The sequence below is a fragment of the Scophthalmus maximus genome, chromosome 17 (assembly GCF_022379125.1).
Source record: "Scophthalmus maximus strain ysfricsl-2021 chromosome 17, ASM2237912v1, whole genome shotgun sequence".
NCBI lineage: Eukaryota > Metazoa > Chordata > Actinopteri > Pleuronectiformes > Scophthalmidae > Scophthalmus > Scophthalmus maximus.
In genome coordinates this window covers 11,414,970-11,437,500 of record NC_061531.1, presented here as the reverse complement: position 1 = coordinate 11,437,500, position 22,531 = coordinate 11,414,970, and the positions used below count along the sequence as shown (strand labels likewise).

General features: G+C 43.9%; 1 long non-coding RNA gene across 1 annotated transcript; it reads left to right on the top strand.

The window, feature by feature from the left end:
- The first annotated feature begins 13,659 nt into the window (after positions 1–13,659).
- LOC118288942 lies at positions 13,660–17,889 on the top strand. The gene is made up of 2 exons (XR_004785963.2): positions 13,660–13,893; positions 16,644–17,889. It is a non-coding gene; the product is annotated as an uncharacterized LOC118288942 (long non-coding RNA).
- The last annotated feature ends 4,642 nt before the right edge of the window (positions 17,890–22,531 follow it).

The following is a 22,531-nucleotide window of genomic DNA, read 5'->3' as shown; positions in this document are numbered from 1 at the left end:
AGTCAGAAGAAGCACGCCTCACTTGAATTACTCATCATGTGGAGCCGTGACGTATTAGCCCAGGTCAAAAGTGAGAAAGCTGTGGTGTTCACAGGCTACTTTATATTGTAAACTTGTTCACCACAGGTGAAGTCACTTTTGCCGTAAACCAACGGTAGAAGTCATAAAAAGTTATGTGTGCTACAGAGCTACTGTATCAGTGACTTAACCCGCCGACAACCTCGGCTCCTCGACTGTCTGAAGCCATCCTGAACTCTGGAGGTTTTTTCCGAAGGACCTCCCCACACGACCATCTTTGATGCAGAGAGAGAGACAACAGTCCGAGGGGAAGCAAGTTTGACAGAGTGGCTTCTGAGGGGAGGTCATGACAGTGGGGGGAGGAAGCAGTGAGAGATGGAGGAACAGCGGGGGAGAGGAAAGACTGTGAGGGGATCTCTGACAGCCTGTTAACATTGTCCGGCTCTCAGACTTCACAGCACCCCATTTGTTCTCTTCGTCATGTCTCGCAAAAGAGCAAATACTATTTTTGTTTCTCTAAAAGCCATCGCATGTTCTTTTCCTTTTATCTTTCTTTTTATGCAAGAGGGTTTTTTTCTCTGTATGCCCTGTTGGACCTCCACGTTGCTCTTGCATCGCTGCTCCAAACCTCTCAGTGCTTCACAACAAAAGCATTTAGCTGCGCTTGAAGTATTTGTCGAAATATTTTCAGTGTCTGTTTTCATTTGCACACAGTTTGTCATGTTTTTCTACGCTCAGTAAGATGATGTCATTGCAGAGTGTGCAGACACAGAAGCACACACACACACACACACACACACACACATGCTTGCATGGTTCCCCACTAACCCTAATGCTTTAAACTCAGTGGTTTTCAGTCTGACCTGAATATCTCTGACATGACTTTCACCAAAGCTAATAACAGCAACAGGATAACTGCTACCAGTGCTGCTGGAAGTCGCCTGGCAAAGTTATTGTCGTAGGATGAGAAACAGGCCCAGCAGTGGTTGGGAAACTCATTGACCTGCATGCCAGTTTGACTGCACCATTTATTAGTTTAATTCAGGTTCAGTCCTACCCCCGTCTCCTTTTTCCCTCTCCTTCCCCTCACACACACCCCTCTGTCTTTCCCTCTCTCTTTAAGTTGCTTTCCATGAGCTAAGCAGCATGCGAACACCTGCTATTTTAAATGACATGCTCATTGTCGTGCAGTGCTGGAGGCGTAAATCATTGTGGGCCACTGCGTGAGGCAGCCGTGCACGTACGCTCGTACATGAATGACTGACACCGCCGACCCTGCTAACGGAGAAAGGAGGGCGAAACAGAACATGTGCTCAACGTCCAGGAATTCCTCTTTCACTCCCCCCTGCTTATTCAAGCTCTACCCAATGGCTGACACACTACAGCTATCAAACACTGTGGCTTGTTGAGTAGCTCTTTTTCTCTTTAGTCTTTGTTGTGGCCGTACAGTGTGCGTCCTGCTGTCAGGGGATGGGGTTTTTATGAATTTACATTTCTTTTGCAAGTATATGCAGTTATTTCATCTGATATATATACATACAAAGACACATGGGGATGATGCTTTCTAGACATTCTCTTAAATCGCCATTTAGTCGACCAGTGAATTTCCTTCTGTGGATTTTCTGTCGCTGCCACTGTGTCAGTTTAATTTGTGCTGCCAATATTGCTGTGGCTTTGGTGGCAGACGCTAAGATGTAGATGAGCAAGTCTCTCGTAGCAAGAATGTTTGTGCATGCGACTATGTCTGTATCCGCAGAACATGGACATTGTGTGATGCTGTGAACACGTGCTAAGCGGTGGGGGGTCTGCAGGGGTGTGGAGGGAAGTGGTCTCTATAAAGAGCTCGGTAATCCCCGGCTGTGCGGTAGGGGGCTCAGGCGATAAGTCCATGGTGAGCCCTGTGACTCGAGCCTCTTTCTCTCTTCCATTCTCTCGTTGTAGCCGTGGACACTCACACAAGGGGGCCACAGTGACACAGACAATGCTTTGTCATCATTCTCTATTGTTGCACAGCTAATCACCACTCAAAAGGGGCTCCTTTCTAACGCACTTAACATGGTGAATGCGTTGCTGTCAGATGGAACTCCATCAACTTAAACTGAGATTGTGTCTTAAATTCAGTGTTGAGCAGTAATGCATTATTAACACATTACGGTAATGTGATTCCTTTTTTAAGTATAAATGTATAAGGCACTGTTGATATTCCAGAGTTGTTGATTCAAGTAATTCTCAATTACAAATTGGCAGTTGGCTTGTTCAGTGCTTTACACAAGCACAGACAACTTTCGTGCCCCTAGTGGTTCCAGGTGGTATTATTTGGCGATAACAGTACACTGAAGGCTCTTGTTTTATCTCTTTTTCTATCTCTCTCCTTCTTCGCCTGCTTTTGTCCCTCCATCAACAGGATTCTTTTTCGCTTGCGAGGTTGAGTTGTTTCTGTCAATTTCACTGTTAAACCATGTGCCATCTCCATCACTGGGGATAGATAGGGGAGGATGCTATTCTCTTCCTTGTTTTGGTAACGCAATGGGTGATGCAGTTCTTTGGTACCATTAATCAATTTTTCCACGAAATAATGTTTTCCGGTGGGAAAGAGAATAACACGGTGGAAGCAAGGCTTACATGGGACCAACATAAGCACGGATGGTGTTGTTTTTCTATCACCATTACACTGTGCAATCAGTTTAACAGTTGTCAGAATGACAAGTTTCAGCTTTAAGTATTGTAAGAATAGCGGAGGGCCTCATCTACCATAATGAGGAATCAACAATAGGTTGAGTATTATTTCTAAATTTAGAAAAATAATTCTGTCTTTCAAGGGGATCTGCAGGTCTATCCACTTTGCATTAAAGGCTCCACTGGGAGTCAAGAGCTCAGAGTTTGTGGCAAACACACATTTTAGGAGACTTCACCAGGACGCTTTACTTCACCACAGTGATGCAGTATAGCATGCTCATATTTAGACTACATCCCACATGTAGCAACAAAAACAACTTCTAGGAAATATGAATTATCATAAGTGCTTTCAACTACACATGTGTGATCGACTGTAGGTGGAAGACCGGATCAGAGCTGCAGTGACAGTTTACACTGCACAACAACAGGCAACACATGTGATAGTGGTGAAAGTTGTCTCCTGAACAGTGTGGAACTATTTTATTGTGAAATTTTTTGAAAACTTGTGATTGAATCACTCCATTATTATTTTATTACCAAGCCTCTAATGAGATCACTCCTCACCAAGAGTAAAAGCAGTGGCTTTGTCCCTGTGCACAGCAGAGTCAACTCTAACCGCTCAAAGTCCCATTAAAAACAGATTGTGCTGTTGCTCAGCCTAACTCCTGAATCCCATTAAAAACACCCCACAGAAGTGAAACAGTCATTAGTGAGTGAATCGGCTTTAGTAATTAACTCTCTCTCCCACTGCCAGCCATTGTGTTTATTGTTCCCCTCCAGAAGCCCTCCGGGGCCCAAAGTGGCGAGACATGAGTTCCTCGCTGACGTAATGTTTTGGTTTACCTGCAGTCCCGCGGGCAGGAAGTGAGAAAGAGCATTTAAGATGATGTGTGATAGGAAAACAGGAAGTTGGAGTAAAATAAACAGAATTTCTGGTAGATAGCTTAATTCCCTCGAGCCCAAACAGGTCCAACGAGGGACTTCATTATAGCAGAGGCATTTTGATTACACAAAGAATAACACCACAAGTTCCCCATTTCAGGATTACGCCTGTGATAACTGCTTGTGTGGTGAAAACGTAATTGCATTTATATAAAGGATTTAACCGACATTAGCTCCAAATCTCAATGTAGAAAATGACACAACACCAGAATAGTGATAGTTTGTGAACGTTTATTTAGCTTAAATGTATATCTGACCTCTTCACTCTTTGACTCAGGGTCAAAACCCCTTTTCTGTCCACTTGTATAGAACTTTTCTGGCCAACTCCAATATGTTTTTATTCATATAAGACTCAAACTTCAACATTTGTGATGGCCCTGTTACTAAATAATGCTCCCTTTTAACGCTCAAGTTTACCTTTCCCCACCACCCGTATCAAAGAGCTGGCCTGATTCTGTTGGTGCTGTCAGTGCTTCAAAGGCTCTGTTTCAGAGTGCGGCTCTATGACGTCCAGTGGCAGTGTTTCAAATCACCTCTGGTGCACTAGATATAAAGATAGCATTCATCTATTGACTTTTTTTTTTACGTTCTCACTGTGGCACAGATAACTACCTTACTGTCCCAGGACAACAGGGCCTGTGTAGACCTTTGTTGCTCACATGCCAGTGGCGCAAGTGTGCATTTCAGCTCTAAGTTCATCCGAGACGTTGAATGCTGAAGGGCTCGTGTGTATATGAGAGTCAGAGAATGACAATGATAATGTGTTTGCACTTGGGAAACCAATACTGCAACAGGAAAATGTTCCATGTGTTTGATAATTTGATGATAAAAAAGGCTTTTTTTATGACTGAGCTTGGCACCGAGCCGCTTATGTAAATGTGTAATGATGTATAAGCGGTGAGGAGAGCAGGATGAGATAGAGGTTAAGTGGGAGAGTGAATAGAAAGTGGAGGGTAGGAAGAGAAGTGCAGGACGCTTAGTACACTCCTCGGATAAAATCCAAAGACAGAAAGAAGACGTCGACAAAGAAAAGAGGGCAGCAGGAGGGAGGGTTAGGAAATTCAGCGTAGAGATACAGGGAACTGGCATGCACTGTATTTCAGCTATGCTGTTTAATAAGATTCAGTCAGTCAGATCAATCTGGAATCAGGTGGTGTGTGAAGGCCGGGTAAGGATGGTTTTGCAGGATATTACCCCGAGATTGTAAACACCGGGCGGGTTAAAGAAAACAGCTGGAAGGAAAGTGATCCTTCTGCATGCATGTCTTGTGCATGTCTTGTGAGATATTTGAAAAAATTGCCTTGGTTCAGTGGGAAGCAGTCCTCCTCCTTGTTGGGTGAGTTGCTGCAGAGTTGATGGACAAGAGAGATAAACAAGCAAACAGCGGGCATGCCCACACTGCTCTGTCTCTCTCTTCCCTCCTTTCTCTCGCCCTCTCTCCATGTCGATCTGTGCCCCGTGATAAGATGCGAAATCAAATCCCAGAATTTCTGGCAGCAGTGGCAACATTCACTTCTTTCTTCCCGTCTTCAGTCTCTTTTCATCTCTTGTTCCCAGACTGAGAACAAATGGTCTCATCAGGGGCTGGTGATGCACAAGCTTCTGGTTGTGGGTGCCAGGCGTAAGTATGGGTGGCATGTTCTCTTTGAACAGCTGTATTACGCTGCGGTTAGTGCTACAAGGTGGCATCGCGTGGTCTAATTGTGTCGAGAACTCACGCAAGTCTTCTGGTTGACATCAGAGCATCTACACAATGGGGTCACTGCAGTGATCACTTCATGCTGCTCCTCTGCGGATTCTGCCTGGAAGAAAATATCCACTTCAAAATATGCTCATTTATAAACATTTTAAACATGTTGTCTGATTATTTGATCACCATGTTGGCTTTGTGGTAAGGTTTTAGGTTGAAATAATAATCAGTCCAGGATTATAAATGCTGGGTAATATGAAGTTTGCTTCACATATGTCACTAAGCCTCTGTTAAACATCAGTCTAACTGTCCTATGAAGATTCATGTGCATCCAAAAAAGAAATAACCATCGTTATGAAAAGCGCCTGGAGGACTACAGAGGTTAACATGATGGGGCCAATAATTTCGGAGGGAACATACATACGCAGACACAGATAATGTTGTTGAACACCTGTTTGTGTTGAAGGCACCTTGTGAAATACGGCCTCTCTGACCTCTAACTAACAGCATGGGAGGGCAACTGTCTCCATTCAGTCAGTATTTTCTATTTTTACGCCCGTTTTCCCGTTTTACTCATTTTCTTCAAAGTTAATCAGTCAGTGGAGATCAGAACTGAAGCTTCCCCCGCTGAAAATAGTCCAAAAAACAAAACAGAGGAGACAGACGCCAGATAGTCCAAGTAAGATGTGAGGCTTTTCTTATTTCTATCCTGTAGTGTGACTTTGCGTGATGAGAGATCAAAAGCAAACTTCTGCAGGCTCACTGGAGTTACAGAGGTGCCATTGTGAACGTCCGTGGCTCTCCCAGCAAGACCCAGCAAGACTGGTTGTTTGGTGCCGGGGGCCCGCGAGCAGCCAAGTGCTGCCTTTGTGCGACCATATGAAACAAATCTCACTGTGACAAGCTGGAGCTCAGGAATTCACTGCTGCTGTGAAATCTCAAGCATCAGGGATGACACCACCACCACCATCACCACCACCACCTCTCCTCCTTCAACTTAAGACTGTTCGTGAAAATTAAGGTACTCACCGGATCTGGAAAGTGACGCCAAAACATAAGTGCCTGAAACCTGTTTTCTCTAGAATGACCAACTGAGGGCGACTCCACTGGTTGCAAAAAGAAGTCAGCTTCTACAAAAGTCTATGAGAAAATGACCCTACTACTCACTTGATTCATAACGTCAGTTGACATGTTCTTGGCGAGTTGATGGTCTCAATCGCTAGTTTCAAGTCTTGTTCATTTAGTAAATAATGGTCCCAATTAGAGTAAAATAGACGATGAAGCATGGTATGCATTGGCGCGTGGATACAGCATGATTGACAGCTTGTAGCGTGCAATTCGCGCATGGTTGCAGGTGTAGGTGGACGTGCAGTGGACAAGGATTTATGGTTTCCAAGAACCAAGACGGCACTGGCTTGAGTTCTACACTCGAGGCTTTAAACAGAAGTTCACGAACCAATGGTTGACGTCTGGGTGGGTTGCCAGCCAGTGACCTTTCTGGTGTCTGTCATAGTTACACAAATCAAAAAATTCCAATATTATTGGCTTTGACTTCCTCCTCTTACTTGTAATACCATTGCCAAGAGTTGCAGGGTGTCTCCACAGTGTCAGCACTGTGATTCACATCCCGTCACAGTGGAATGCACCAATGACTCTGCTTTGTGGTCATTCCTCATTCTGCATTTCACCGAGGTGTCAAAATGACATCATCCCTTCAGGATGAGCTCCCCAGGAGCTTGATGAGTTCTAGCTGTTAAAGTGTTTTCTAACTATTGATTTAAAACACAAATCAGCAACTTTACCTGCATCTAAAAACTTCCCAGGGTACGAGGTCACAGCCTTTTGTTTTTGTGCCAGGGCTGTGATGGGGCCTAGCCGGTTCACTCCATATCTCCCAACAATCCCGGTGTCACCTCATTGATCTCTCACCTCTGACCCCTGCAAAATAGCAGGGTCGCCGTGCGACTGACAGCAGCTACTGTTGCCACAAACAAGGCAACACGACTACTGGGGCTGCACACAGCTCAGTATCTTATATATAGATACACAGACACACAGGACTTCCACGATGACACACACACACACACACACACACACACACACACACACACACACACACACACAAAAACACTCAACGATAACTGACATACCCGCTTGATCGCTTTATGCTCGGCTCTTTGGTTCGGAAGTGAGATGGAGTTGTTGAAAGCTCATCTGGCATGTTATTTTATAAGCTCCTTTGCTCAGATTCCATTCCAGAGCGGTGTGTCTTCATGTCTCTGATATCCAGGTGATGGCCACTCAGAACAGCAGCCAGTTTCTGCCGTGTTTTATCACATGTATGAACGTTCTGTTCACAGTCTAAAGGAGAAAGAAGAGAAAGAGGCCTCGACAAAACAGGCGCGCAGGAACATTTGAGATGAGATAATGAAATGTATTCTGTTACATGCAATCACCGTCAGTTTATCTCACAGAGGACTAATGGGTCACAGTGCAGGGATGAGTTTCATGCAAACGAGAAGTGTGAAATAACTTCTCCATCTTCTGTTTCTCGCACATCTTCTGTCCCCCTTTTTCACTTTCTTGCTGTACAGTACTCCAATTTATCCCCCATTCCCTCTCTTTCGGGTTACATTATTTCCGTATCAACCCGATGCCTCAAAAATCTGTCAATCTTTTCTTCCCCTCTTTGTCTTGTTTTCTTTTTCTTTTGCTCGTAAATGGAGCAGGGAGCAGTAATGAACAGTGTTACAGTAGATGAGAGTTTTCGAGGAGGAATTTCTCTCTTTTTCCCCCCGCCTGTCTTTCAGCCTCCCTTTGTTCCTCCTGCTTTTGGCTGCCCTCCAGCAAATTTTAACACCCATCATGGCATGCTGGGCATCATCCAACAGATGCCCTTGAGGAGGACATTCCTGTCTGGCACAACTCCTCTTTTCACGCTATTTATACTCAAATATCTGTGCTCTGCCACCAGATCATTGTCCTGTGATAAAAGTAAAGAAAAACACACGCTTCTCACATGGTAACATTACGTGAACTCAGCGGCGATAATGACGCATTTGTACAACAGAGGTGATATTTGCAATTCTCAACTAAAGGTTTGTTCAGATGAAGGAACACAGATCCCTGCTCAGTGATTTTTTTATTGTCCTTTCATCAACTTGCTGTTTTTTCTCTATTAGCTCTGGCCTGATTTTCAGGGATAATTTGAAAAGAGAGATTGACAACTCACCACTTCATTCATCCTACAGAAGGGGAATGAACCCACTTTTGAGTAATGAGGACAGAATGTACCTCCTCAAAGTGGGGAAGAAAGTCAAGGGTGGGTATTCTTAGACATTCTCATAGGGGGGAAAAAAACTTAAGGGGAACACTGGAGCTATTTCTTTCATATAAAGAGGCCCGTCAGACTACTGCTTTTGAAATCCACTCACTGTGCAGGTCTCCTGCTTCGAGGAGCTCTACTGAAAAGATCGGAGGGAGGGAGGGAAGGAGAGGGGGAAATTGTGTCGAAGCTGAAGGATCATTTGTTATCCTCCTTCAGCTAATTCAGGAAAATCTCATCAGAAACATCAGTGTTATTGGTCCACAAAATATCATTGACACTTTAGCGGAGCAGCAAGACCATGTTTTTCGCCTCAGTCTAAAAGTAGTCCGCACATCAAATGTATATTAGTTCATCCTTGGAAAAACATTGACTCAGTACACGTGTGTATTTGTGTTTGCTTGACCATGATCAGGTTTAAGGCGGCAACTTCACATGTATAAAATTAACACCTGCGGGATGCTACACACCGTAGCAGCAGGATCAAGAGAAACACTGAGCTGCACTTGAGAGAGAGCCACACTCAGAAACACTTAACACTGTCATCATAGCCGGTGCTTGAGTTGGACGGTCTCACTGTGACGCCATGTAAGTGGGATGAGAGGTGGTAATGGACAGAGGAGGTGGTGTGGAGATGTCAGCTGATGTGAACCAGTAGGCTCAGCGCATGTTGAAAATCAGGACCCTTAGAAAGCTCCTGTGCACGCATGTTGACAGTGCAGTTGTCATGTCGCATTTATACACCGATCTGTTACTACCAACATCTTCATCAGTGCTTTCTTACGCGTCTTTATTGTGATTTTAGTTTACAGTAAACATTGAGAGGAAACATTGGGAAGAGAGACGTGCAGATCACGTGCAGGTTTACCCAAACTATGAAAACACGTTTCAGTCAGAGAGACTTCCCTACAAACTGATTCTGCTGGTAAGGCTCTGTGAGGGACCTCTGGAAGAATTTAAAAGTCATTTATTAGGCAAGGATTCTGCAGGGAGAACTTAACCCTAACCCCTAACCCAAACACATACATTAATGTTTAATATGATTAAAATCAACAAGAGCAAAAATACAGCGCAGGAGGTTTGGGGTATAGGAGCGAGTTGTTTTGTGAACCTCTGCTGTTCTAAATGCTTTTGTCAGGTTTCGGTCAAAATTTTTGAAAATTAATTCAATAGTTCTCAAGACATGTCTAACAGGGAAATCTGTTATCATGGGGAAAAATCAACAGCAACCTACAGGAACAGCTTCTCTTTTTTTAAACAGAGAGCACATCCAATAGATATCCTTAGAGACAAATATCTCAAAAAATGGTCGAGTCAAACCAAATCTACTTGCAAGGCGTCATACCTCCGGGGGGTAGAAAATATATCCCTTTGTAATTTGGGTGAATGACCCTTTAACCTTATAAACAGCTTGAGACATTTTCCTGTGGTAGCCAAACCAACAATGTTTCCTGCTCTGTGATTAAGACCTGAGAGGTGGACTGAGGAAAGACAAGCAGTGTGCTTTTAACAGGGGTTAGGGGGGAGGTCCATAGGTCGATGAACTTAACCAGTGTGACGTGCATCACCTAAAGTCTGCTCTTTGAGGTACATTTTTGGATTTAAGGCAGAGCACCTGTTGAGGGTGGACACATGTCGACATTTATTGACATTATTCAAACAAAAGTGCGTTATGTTTTATTACTTTCATCCACAGTATTTGTCCTTCTCCTAAAGTGTTCATGCAGTACCTTTCGTCCAGGCCAGATTTTTCACTCAGTTAATATAGCAAGCGGTGAGAGACGATGGCTTTTGGGTTTATCCAAGGCAGCAGTTAAAGTATAGGACCACAGGCGTAAAGCTGTCAACATGTGGACACGGTCGTGGAACACAGCCTTGCCTGTCCCCACACCAACTTTATAGGAATGTTTAACACCCCACCACCAGCACCTAAACATATACTGTATCTGTCCTCTGTATCGTATTTTCTCCTTGCCAGGCTGCTTAATATGCAGGCTGCCATTTCTCCACACATTCCTCCAGATAAATCTCCACTCGGGATCTCTCCAGAACAAAGCCGTTAAGACATGTTGGGAAATCTCCCACTTTCATCTTGACACTTGCCCACCACCTATGTGTGGCATTTTAAGTCGTTCCTAGTGATATCAGATTACCCACTGAGGGATATTTGGGCTGTTGATATGCGCCACTTAAATTGTCTGTGTGTGCCGGTTTATGTGCAGAGACAAAGTGAAAGGTGCTTGTGTGACAGCGCGTCTGTGTGTGAGATTTTTCCACCTCTTTGAAGTGTACAAGATGGGACGGGCCGTCCTGTCGCAGTGGCGGTGATGAGACTTTGATGTGATGTACACCTTTGTTTAATATGCCCCAACATTTGACAGCCTGTATCCGACAACACACTACTTGTGCAAGGGGATCATGGTTTTGAAACATTATTATTATACTGCCTGTGCTTTATGATCATCTTTTGGCACCCTGGTTGACGGGCTGGCAACGGGGCTAAGAAGTGACAGAGCTCCGGTGAAATGTGCGTGTCTGTCAGAACAGTGACTCCGCTTTGCGGGATTAGTCAGGGGAGTGATCAGACACCAGCGTACGTGGGCCGATGCCTGGGTCGGTTGTAGGGGCAAACAAAGAGCACGACCTGAGCAGGAGATGGTGGGTGAGTCAAAATTGTTGCCTTGATTGGCACGCGTTCATATTTTGGGGGATCACAAATAATCACTCAGTTTGGGATAGCAAATACAAGAGGGCTGCCTTACACCCTCTGCAACGGAATCAAAGCAACCATCGTAAGCCTGGCAGTCTAATAGCACAGCGATAGCATGTGATAGCATCAGAGTCTGCTTTTTTATACCCTTTCAGCGTACTCTCCGCCAGTGCCTAGACCTTACTATCAACATGGACATCAGCCAGATCCCTGCTTAGCAGCAACACCAATTTTGTTTCACTTTGTTGTGCTGCTACTTTCTCTATCCTGTATTTATTTTCCTACCTGATGCTCTCACTTTAAAGTGGAGTGACACACAAGCTGAGTTTTCCAGCACAGGTTTCCTGTGTTTGGAAGAGGGGGGCAGTGGTATAAAAACATGGAAAGGGGTGAGAAGGTCACACGGAAATAGTGGGAAAGCGGTTGGAAAGTGTGGAGGTTAATAGCGAGGTAAATATGAGGACAGACATTTGTGCTTTTCTTTCAAACCTCGGCCCAGAATCCCAGCGAGAATGGAAGCCACTATAGTGATAGAATTGGGATGCCGAATACAATAGACAAACTGTTAAATTGAATTTCATGAAGCTAAACCATTCTTGACTTTATCCTTGTGTAGACTCGGCTGAGTTCAGACATCAGCAATATAATGGCTGAGTGAGCTGTAATGTGACCCCACAATAACAAGACAGCTCAAGCATGAACTCACACTCTTGCACCTTCTCCCAAAGACTATACAAACAAGATACTACCTGGTTTATCTCCTAAACATGGCCACAACAGAGGCGTCGTCAGGCAACGGCCACAGCAACCATATCTGGGAGATGGCGGTGGACTCCGAGACATTATCAGCTCCAGATGAATGATATCACACTTGACAGAGAGATTGTAGCCGCCTGGCTCGTAGAAAGTGTTGAGGTGTTGCAGCTCGTTTAAGCTGGAGCACAAGAGGCATCTTTGTCTTGTACAAAGGGAGGGAGATAGAGAAGACGATGCTGTCCAATACCAACAGCTGTAGGGGACCAGAGAAAATTCCTTAACCTCTGCTAACCTTTCAAATTATTATGAAAAGATGAATACCACAAATAAAAATGAGGCAATGATACAAATTCTTGGGAAAGCTGGAACATGGTTGAAGCTATGTAAGATTATCAATGTGGCATTTGTTATTTGATGGAGAGATAATACATCCTAGTGAGGGTGGGCGTGGTGGCATACAGCTGCAGCAGAGAGGTGTGGAGGCTGCTGTCACCAGTTAACTAATCTCTCCCTCTCTTTTAAATACAGTGGCGTCCTGGACCTGAAAGATCTGACACCTGACATAGGTGGACACGCCATGTGCCTTATGTTTTGCTACATTAACAGTTACTGAACCTGTGTGTTGCTGAGCTGAGTCAGCACATGGTCAATTCAGTTTTTTTCTGAACGTGCAGCCATCTGAATTAAACCACTAGTCTGCCAAGATAATAAACACAAGTTGCATGAAGTTGTCAGCAGCAAAAGATGGGTCAACAAAGCATGTGAGTGTCATAGAGCTTTATATGGGAGTACGGAATGTTTCCCTGATCTTAGCCAAACAGTTCTTCTCCTAACATGACCACGGTTGTTATTTCACTAATATCCCTTTCTATCCAGTTTGTCTCAATTTAACCCTCTGAACTCTAAGCCATTTTTTCCTATTTTTGGTCCGCCGCATCACCCCGTGTAACATTGCTTGACAAAACCTCAACCTTGTAATGTACAGTCAAGTTATATATATACATCATAGGCTATCAGAATATGTATGCTTCAGTGATATCACATGAATGTATAAATAGTTATATGACCATAAAGACAAAAGAAATAAACAAAACGGAAATTGAATCTCACAGACATTCATTATAATGACACACCTAACAACAATGATGAAGTTGTTTCCCTCTTGAAAAGTGTTCTTTGAAGCCTTGGCTATAAGGGAAAAACACTTCAAAACATTCTTACTAATGCAAATCAAAAGTTATGTACATTTTTCTACAAATAAGCCCTTTGATTTTTCAACCCAAAAAGTCACTTGTGCCATTCTGCAAGATGTTCTTGTCTGCAGTGACACAGAGGAGTGTCAGTGGTAGTAGTAGGAGTAAACAGGAGGAGTGAGAGGTCATGTTTTCAGTGTAAAATCTTTGTTTTTTCCACCAGTCGTCAACACAGCGTTTGATTGATACAAGTCTGTAACAAAGCCTCTGATTGGTACAAGTCTGAAACAAAGTCTCGGATTGGTACAAGTCTGTAACAAAGCCTCTGATTGGTCAAAGGGTATCCAGGATGGACGGCTAGAAGTCTGCTTACGACAAAAGTAGCCTTTTATGTCTGGAAAAACGGGACAAAAATGATCATCAAAGTCATTCAGTGTTGTATTTATCATCATGGACATCTTATACAATGTCGCAGAAAAGACACTGAAGTTCCAGGCCGCACTACAAATCTTCTGAAAGGGCCATGATCGCACGGAAGCCCTGTCTGGAATGGCGCAAGTGTTAACTTCCAACCAAACAAACCGTAAGTTGCTGGGATAAACTGATCAAATGTTATGAAGACTTTTATAACATGAAGCATTTTCACAAACAACAGGTTCGGGCCAAACATTTTGCAAAAAAAATTACTCATGTTGTTGATTAATGTGGTTGCCATTACCTCAAATTACCCTGAGTACCTTCTTTGTGATAAATGTGGGAGTGGTGGGGTTACTTATGAACAACACATTTCTTCGAAGGTTCTAGCATAAAAGTTTTCCCTATTTCACATAATTTCAGTTGGTGGCACTGTTTTGTCTACGCTTTGTTTGAATTGGGCAGGGCTCTGCTGGAAAAACCTCTTGCACTAATTAGTATAATATTAATATTGTAAGTTATTTTGTTGATGTTGATTATTTGGTCAGGAACATTTAATGTTACAGAGAATTCAGATTTGGCAACAGTTTGTTATTTTAAGGCTTGACGATAAAATGAGATTGAGACCACTATTCTTTCCAGACCAACATTTGCAATGTACAGTGTCGAGGATTGGCGTTTGCTGTCACCCGCTTCCTTTTATTACTGGCTTTGCAACCCAACCCCCTGCTCTGGGTTGAATTCACAAATTTGAACAGGTGCCTCTATTATTCATGGGAACTTAATTTGATGCCATAAAGGTTTGAAGTATTTTTCTCAATAATGGACGCGTTTACAAAAGAACATCAGTTGAGAGATTGTGTGAGACGGACCAGTGCATGCACAAACAGTGGGAAAACCTGTAGAAGAGCGAAGCCGAACTGAAACCCAAGTTCACTTGTACTCACAGTATGTCACATAATTCTGTGTAATCCTGTGGTCCAGCCATGATGTGCAGATTTACAGTTGCAGATTTGAGTCTTTTTGGCTCCCAGGGGAGAGTAGAAAGCCAAATGTGAGTGGGATCAAACAGTTGAGTTGAACAAACACACAGGTCTCTTATATAATAAGGGACGTATCTGATCCATCTCAGGGTCACCTGAGGTGATGGTCAAAACAGAACACATTGTTGATGATGTGGATGTTTTTCCGATTCTCAATCCATAAACTTCAGCCCCCCCCCTCTCCCCTCTCTCTCCCTCCGTCCACCTGCATCTTATTCATCCAAATTATGCAGACAGCATTTCCTCAGAGGAAAAACTGTGTCTAACTGGCTGTTTCTTATTTTCTTATTTGGACCAAACACTGAAGAGACCCCTCTCTTGCTGAGCTGTAGAGTTGGTGTACCGACCTTTATACCACATGGGACTAAAATGTCTTTGCGCAAGGTGTAAAGATGTTTGTGGTAATAATTGGAATAAGTAGCTGGAGATATCAGGTACAAAGGCAACAACGTTATCGTGGGAAAGTGATGCCTCTGCACCGGTTATTTATGTCTAGAAAAGAGGCCTGATAATGGTTCTGGCTTTTTGTTGGTATGAAACTATTCCATCAGTCTTCAAATGTCAAAACACAGAGGAGGTATAACATTACCGTCTACAACATCCACAAGCAGAACACACACACACACACACACACACACACCCTCCTCTACACCCCTCTTTTTGCTTCTCATGCCTGTGCTTCCTCCCACACTCCCCACTTTTATCACTTTCCCAGTCACATTGCATGATCCTCTCTCCCTCACTTCTTCTTTGTTGCTTGGCCTTCTGCTACTTTTATACAACCTTTCTCCATTCACTCCCATGTGTTGTGATCATTGAAAATGGTCCGAGCCAGGAACTACTGTTCTGTAACAAAACCCCAGTGCTGTTTCAGCTTGCACTCTCGTCAGTTTAATGTATCCACCACGCTGCAGTCGTTCTCTAATTGCACAAAAAAATAGGTTATTTTATTCCTCCTTTTCAAAATGGCAAATGTGTGCAATATTCACGAGTATCTCTTTCTCTTTCTGTCTTATGGCCACCTCCAGTTTGAAATGGCAAGGAAGTGGATTTTTTTTAAGCAACCTGCCGACCTGCTCTGTACAAAGCTATAAGACACAGGAGGAAAACAGACACAACGAGGAATGCCATTACTGTGCAGAAACCTGCTAGTATATCCTAACCCTCTCCAGGATTTTAGTCAACTGTGTCAATTGCCAGTACACAGATACCGTACAGATGGGCCTGCACACAGACAAACATGCAGGGTTGAAGAGGACACTTCCATAAATTACTCATTGGAAACGTCTGAGGCGGAAATATTAATTGTGAATCACTGACTGAATTCAGATGGCAGGACTGTGCAGACTTGTTGTCGGTTAAGGCGTCTGCTAAGAGACATAAACACTGTGAACTGCAAAAAAAAAAAACCCTAGTCAACACATCATGAGTTGAAAAGTGAGTTTTGCAACCGTCGTGAATCACTTCAAATACGTGGCTTTCGGAATTAAAAGGTCCTCCAAGAAACACAAGGCTCATGCGACCAAACATTTGAGTCTTGTTTGATGGACAGGCTCGGCTGGGCTCCCTAAATGCATTGCTGTTCTGTACGCATTCAGCCATGACACTGCTGTGGATGTGCTATAGTGTATGACAAGTCTTTGGCACTTTCCAATGCAACGTATTTGCCATGCGTTTAAAAATTGGCAGAAACAAACGTACTCAGATTTGGAGTCTGCACCGCTGCCTGCAGAATTATAGGAGTAAATCCAAAGTTGTGCTATTCACAGTGCGTAATAGTTTCTGCACTACAGTGCGGTTTCATTTCAAGCTTGCGGACATTTGGGGATGGATGAGATGGAGGACGAGTTTATCTTTGCTGTGTTTTGTTTTTCAGCCAAAAATGGCAGCAACAGAGGTACTATGGCAGTGCGTGTGATGGAGCGGCAGCGAGCTGTGACGAACACAGAAAGACAAGCTGGAAAAAAAGGAGAAAGACAAGAAGAACAGGGAATGTGATGGGTGTGATAAGATCCACACAAGAAACATCATCCACAAGTGTGTAACAATTTGAGGAAAAAAACTGAGAAAGATAAAGAGAGAGAAAGAGTGAGAGGATAGAGGGCAGAAGAGAAGCAGTGACAAAATCAACAAAACCAATAGAAGTAGTATGAGTATGTAAGGCAGATAGAAAATGTGTGTGTGCATCTGCTAGGTTTTTTTTTTTTTTATTGTTGTTGTTGCTGTAGTATGCTGGAGTTTACTATCAGTGTGTTCCAGTGTTCACCATGTCCCAGTGTCTCGGCCAGTCTCATCTGAGCAAGAATTGTTTATTACTCTCGAGATAACATCAGCAAAACACATCTCTGGACGCACGCTACAGCAGTGAGCCACCTCTCCACTCATGGCTACCGTCTGTCTCCCGCCCCTCTCTCTCTCCCTCTCTCCCTCTGTCTGTGTCATCACACGAGTACAAAAGTGCCGCTGTAGACATTACATAAGCCTTTTGTAGAGGACTGCAGGTAGTGGGTCACACTTCAAAAGTGAGAAGGAGGGTGTTTTGTGATGACGGCACAGGGGAGGCAAAAAGGCTGCACTGGTGTGTGTCTGTGTGTGTGTGTGTGTGTGTGTGTGTGTGTGTCTGTGTGTGTGTGTGTGTGAATTTTAAGAAATCATCAAGAAATCAAAATATAAAAGTATATTTATTCAAGCCCTGTGTATGGATAGAATTTTGAGGTACTTACTGTACACTATATTCAAGTTACTACTTTACAGATAGATTTGATTTACAAAACATATGATAATCTTACATTTTTTGGATTAAACTACCCAGTACTCTTTTATTATCAGTTTTTAGATATGACAACACAGTTATCAGGACCTATTTGTGCGCAATATTTGCTGGTTGCGAGTAAAGTCAGGGGTAAGGAACCTTTTTCCCATCAAAGGCTATTTAAAAAATGTTTAGACATGGTTCAGCTACTCTTTTTCAAAGATGAGGCATGACATGGCGTTCAGAGACATTACGGTCAAAGGTTTTTTGCATTGTAATCTCCATTGTTAGGACATTTTATTTTTTGATTTAGATAACTCCGATTTGACAGTGTGTTTGTGGAGGGGCGTATAAAGAAACTTTGACTTTCTTTTCTTATTTTCCACATTTTCTTTCTTCTGTATTGGGGCAAATTGACGCCCTCTTTAATCTCAACAATCCCTGGGTTTTCCTAATCCAACATGTTCTGCGGCCATGGATCCTTCACTTTGCTTTTCTTCATTTTCTTCTCATCCTGTCTCCGCTCGCTTTCCTTGCAGGTATGACATCTTCGCTCTGCACACGCAGAAATCTGTCTGCACGCTGTCTGCAGGCTGAGGATGACGCGGGGAACTACCCCTCCGCACTTTTATTACCTGAGCAATTTTCACGTGTGCTGGCTGTTGCCTCAGAGCAGCAGATGAAAGAGGCCCAGAGAGACACACACTGGGTGTGTGGGATCAGCATGCAGCTTAAGTGTGTGTTTTCATTTGTCTTGGATATGATCCAGGTCTGTCTTCTGTCATCGTTTTCTTTTTTCTGTGTGTTTGATATGTTAGTCACCCTGAATTTCTATTCCATATCTCTGTCTCTCGTTCTTTTATTGGTCGCTCTCTTTCTCCTCTCTGTGGCTGTCTCGTCGTCTTTCATCTCTGTCTCCTCATTTTCTGGTCATAATCAGTTGCGGGTGTTTTTCTCTTTTCCCCTCTCAGCTATACCTCTACCTCCCTCTATACTACCAAACCTTTTTCATTCTCAAGTTTCTACTGATTTCTTGTTCAGCCTTTCAGGCACTTTTCCAATTATCCAGGCTCCAAATTCTGTGATGCATACATCTCCGCACTCCTGCCTTCAACACAGCGCAGTAGCAGTGCAGTATCTCCTTCCTGGCTTTGTCCCTCTCTCTACCTCTTCCTCCTTTCCTCCATGCCTTTATGAGCTGTAATGGTTATCTGCTGGTGGGCTGGGCGTTCAGCCTGGGCAGAGAGAAAGGCAGTCCAGAGGCAGTAGAGCCTGTTATTCTTTCCTCCCCTCTGTCTGGCATGTGTGGAGAATGGAGGGAGATTTGGGGCCTGCACTGTTGTAATTTCAGCCTTCCATCTGAGTCGGCAGGTGGGAGTGGGAAGGTGAGCTGTGTGCTGTGGTATCGGGAGGGATGGGGGTGAGGAGGGGCATTCACTGCTCTTTGTTTTGTTCACACACCACATAAGCCCTCACTTCAGCCCACCACACCAACAACCAAAGGAGTGAAAAATGGAAACCGAGTGTGCATATCAGGTTTAAGTCCACAGTAGGTATGGATCCACGCTTCTGTTAATTTGTTCCATTTTACAATACGTCATATGGTATTTCCCTGAATTATTTGTCATGGATGTTAATCAATGTGTCTCATCTGGCCCTTGAATCTAGCAATGGTTTCACCATTCAATCACACCAAGTTTGTACTCTAACCGATCAATCCAGGCAATTTCCAGAATGAGTTCTAAACCAGTGTTCCAGTTTTTGCACTGACATTTTGACCACAGCACCAAAGAATTGCGACACTGTTCGCTCTCTGGAATCCAGGCTTTCCAAAAGAAAGTGCCAGGTACATGTGGGAAAATCAACAATCCCATTAAATAAAAGAAGTGTATGCACACTGACAGAAGACATACAAACTGGATTTCTTTTTAAAGTTTTCTCTGTGTCCTCACTGAGAGGAGAGTAGGCGGTAGTGCTGACGCTTGCACATGGGTTTGTGGTTGTTCAACTATACCATCCATTGACTAATACTGAACCATGCATGATCAAAATGAACAACTTCAAAACCAAGGACCTTATGCTTTGTCTATGAACCTAGTTGAAATTGCAAATGAAGTTCAACTTCAGAAATGAGGCAACTTAAAAGCCGTTCGCAGAATCAAGTTTACCATCTGTGGTGTGAGTGAGTAAGTACAACATTGTTGAACATGGCGGCGTTTCTGTTTAACCATTGTGGTACAGGTGTGAAGCAACTGAATGTGAGAGAAAACCTCAGATTTTGTAGGATCACAACATCCGTGGGGTTCAGACTGGCAGCTGAGAGGGGCCCAGACCCAGGCCCAGGTGTGTGCACTCTGCGGAAAGAGCCCGTGTGTATGACTTGGTGAATTGGATATGGGGGGGGGGCAACCACCTTTGGATGGTTGCCAGGTTCACCATTCAAACCCCCCACCTGGCCCTGGATTCCTCCAGTCAGCGGCAGGACGTGCCTGCTGCAAACAGAGAGAGGATGCACATTACAGAGTAGACCACATTTACTGTAGAGAGATGACCACAAGGACATTTATGTTGTTGGGAATGAAGAACCGTTGCGCTGCTTCAGGGACTCAGGTTTGTTTCTTAGAAAACAATCTGGCTGACAGTATACATCCTATGTGTTCATGGGATTTTTCACATCAAGATCCATACATTATGTCCTGGAAAATTGACAAACGCATTATTTCGCAATGTTAAGGAAATCGATTTAAAACAATTTATTCCTGTATGCACCTAACCGGAACCACACCAAAACTTAATTGGGTCTTGCCATGGCCTATATCCCACCCCTAAAATTGGTTCAGTATGTTTTGTGTGTTTAATTATACAAGCAAACAAACAGACACAGGTGAAAAGGACAAGAAACACCTCACAGCCCTGCTCCGACAGGTACAGTTCTCCTGCCTGCAACGCCTAACTGATCCCCTCCGTTTACTTTTCCAGTTTGAAAATAAGTAGTACAAAGTTACATATGCCTACACCGAGGGGTATTGTAAGGCAATACCAGCCTGGGTTTTCCCCCTTTCCCCAGTGCTGCAGTGGAAAATTGAAGAAAAAAAAAGAAAACAGAAAAACCCCAGACAACACACCCATTGCAAAAAGTCAGTTTAAACAGGGCTGAAAGGTGCATTGTACAAGGTATTCTTCAGGGAGAATACGTAGCCCCAATAATCATGGGGCTATGTGAGTTTATTTTCTAAATAAGACATCAAGGGGCTGTGTATTAATCACAGCTCATGTAATCCTGTCACATTTCCCCCGCAGTGGAAAAACATCAACGTGGTCAGAAGGAGCTGCAACCCACCACGTCCGGTTCTCATGTCTCAAGACCCTAGTTCAACGCCCCCCTGCATATGGACCCATGTGCTCGTACATGCATGAACACATAAACACATGCTCATGCAGTTAGTATGTTCTCTGGGAGCGGCGCAGTTACAGTAAACACAGGTAGCGCTGTTCTGACAGGGCTCAAGCGTTACCTAATGGCTGGATATATGCGCTGCAGTGAAAGGAGCTTTGTGAGGATCCTCTTCAGTGCTGGCAGTGCGTTGGTGCTTGCCGTTCGTGCCGTCATCCCTTAGTCAGGGCGGGGGGTTTGCAGCTACACTGGTTTAATATTAGCGTAATGATTTTGAAATTTCAGGTTGTAAACAGCTGAATTTCTCAAAACTTCAACAAATGAATGAAGCAGTAACTGATTTTTCTTTTGTGCGTTTCCACTCCGCTGCCACCACAGTATGACGCCGCATCACGCTGAACTGAGGCCTCTTGACTTTGTTTATTGCTAAGCCATGACGTTTCCTCAGTGCTGCAGCCAGACATCTCAGCTCGGCCAGGGCCTGGCTTGCCACAGGCTCCACTGCTGGACAAGAGGCCTGCAATTATAGCTCACTTCAAAGATGCCGGTGAGTCAAAGACGGCATTCATGCATTCATTTTGGCAAACCCCATCCACTCCCCCTTTCTTACCTCCTCACCTTTCCACCTAACGCCCCCTTGCCCTTCTTCCTCCTTTCCCACCAACCCTCATGCTTGTTTAGATGAGCGATTAAGGCGAGAAACAAGTGCAAATGGAGTTTGGTTTGGCAGTCCTCACTATTGACACACAGTTTACTGAAATATCTCCCTGCGTAGTTTTCCCCTCACCTAAATTTGGCCATAGTGGATGTCGGCGAAGATGAGGGTAGGAGTGGGTCTCATGTACCTAAACAGGGAGGCTTTAGTCTTGGGCACAGAGACGGTCTTCTGCACCGTTCTCACCCCCCCTCCCCCAGCTGATCCAGAAATAACACCTAAAGAGAAGGGGCAGGAGCGCATGTTTCACCTCGGGCCATCTGCTCTATGCAAGCTATTAGATGTTCAATTAATATGGTCAGAGCAAGCATCAAGCTCTGCACCCCAATATCCGACCCCCCCCCCCGCCCACCCCCCCTTAAACCACAAAGTAAGCCAACTTTAACTGTCAATAAAATATTTAGAGAAGTGTTTATTTGCTGGCCATTTCATTTTCTGCCAAGGTTTTTTTGATCGTGAGAATGTAAGGGACTAATAATACTACTTCCTAAAATGTGTTGCTTGGGGCTTTTAAGAGGCATGGTCAGAGATTTGAATGGAGAGGAACAGCTGGTATATTCTCTCCATATATTTTTCTTTATTGGAAAGGCATCATCGAGCATATAAGTGATCATATTTCAGAAAATCCCAGTTGTCTACCATCTGCTGGGTGAAACTAGTCTTGTAAACTGTGGTCCAGATCCAATTTGACACCCAGGTTGGCTGTGATCGGCCCAGTAACCATTACAAGGTGCACATGCCGTGTGCATGTTTGCGTATGCGAGAAGCATTCGTTCATTTGCTCATCTGTCTCTTTTTAAGGTTTGTGTATGAGTACTGTAGGGCACTGCTGGTATGTGCAGGAGTGTTTGTAAATGTTTGTTGTTGAAGAAAGCCAGACGCCTCAGCCCCACTGGGCCAGGG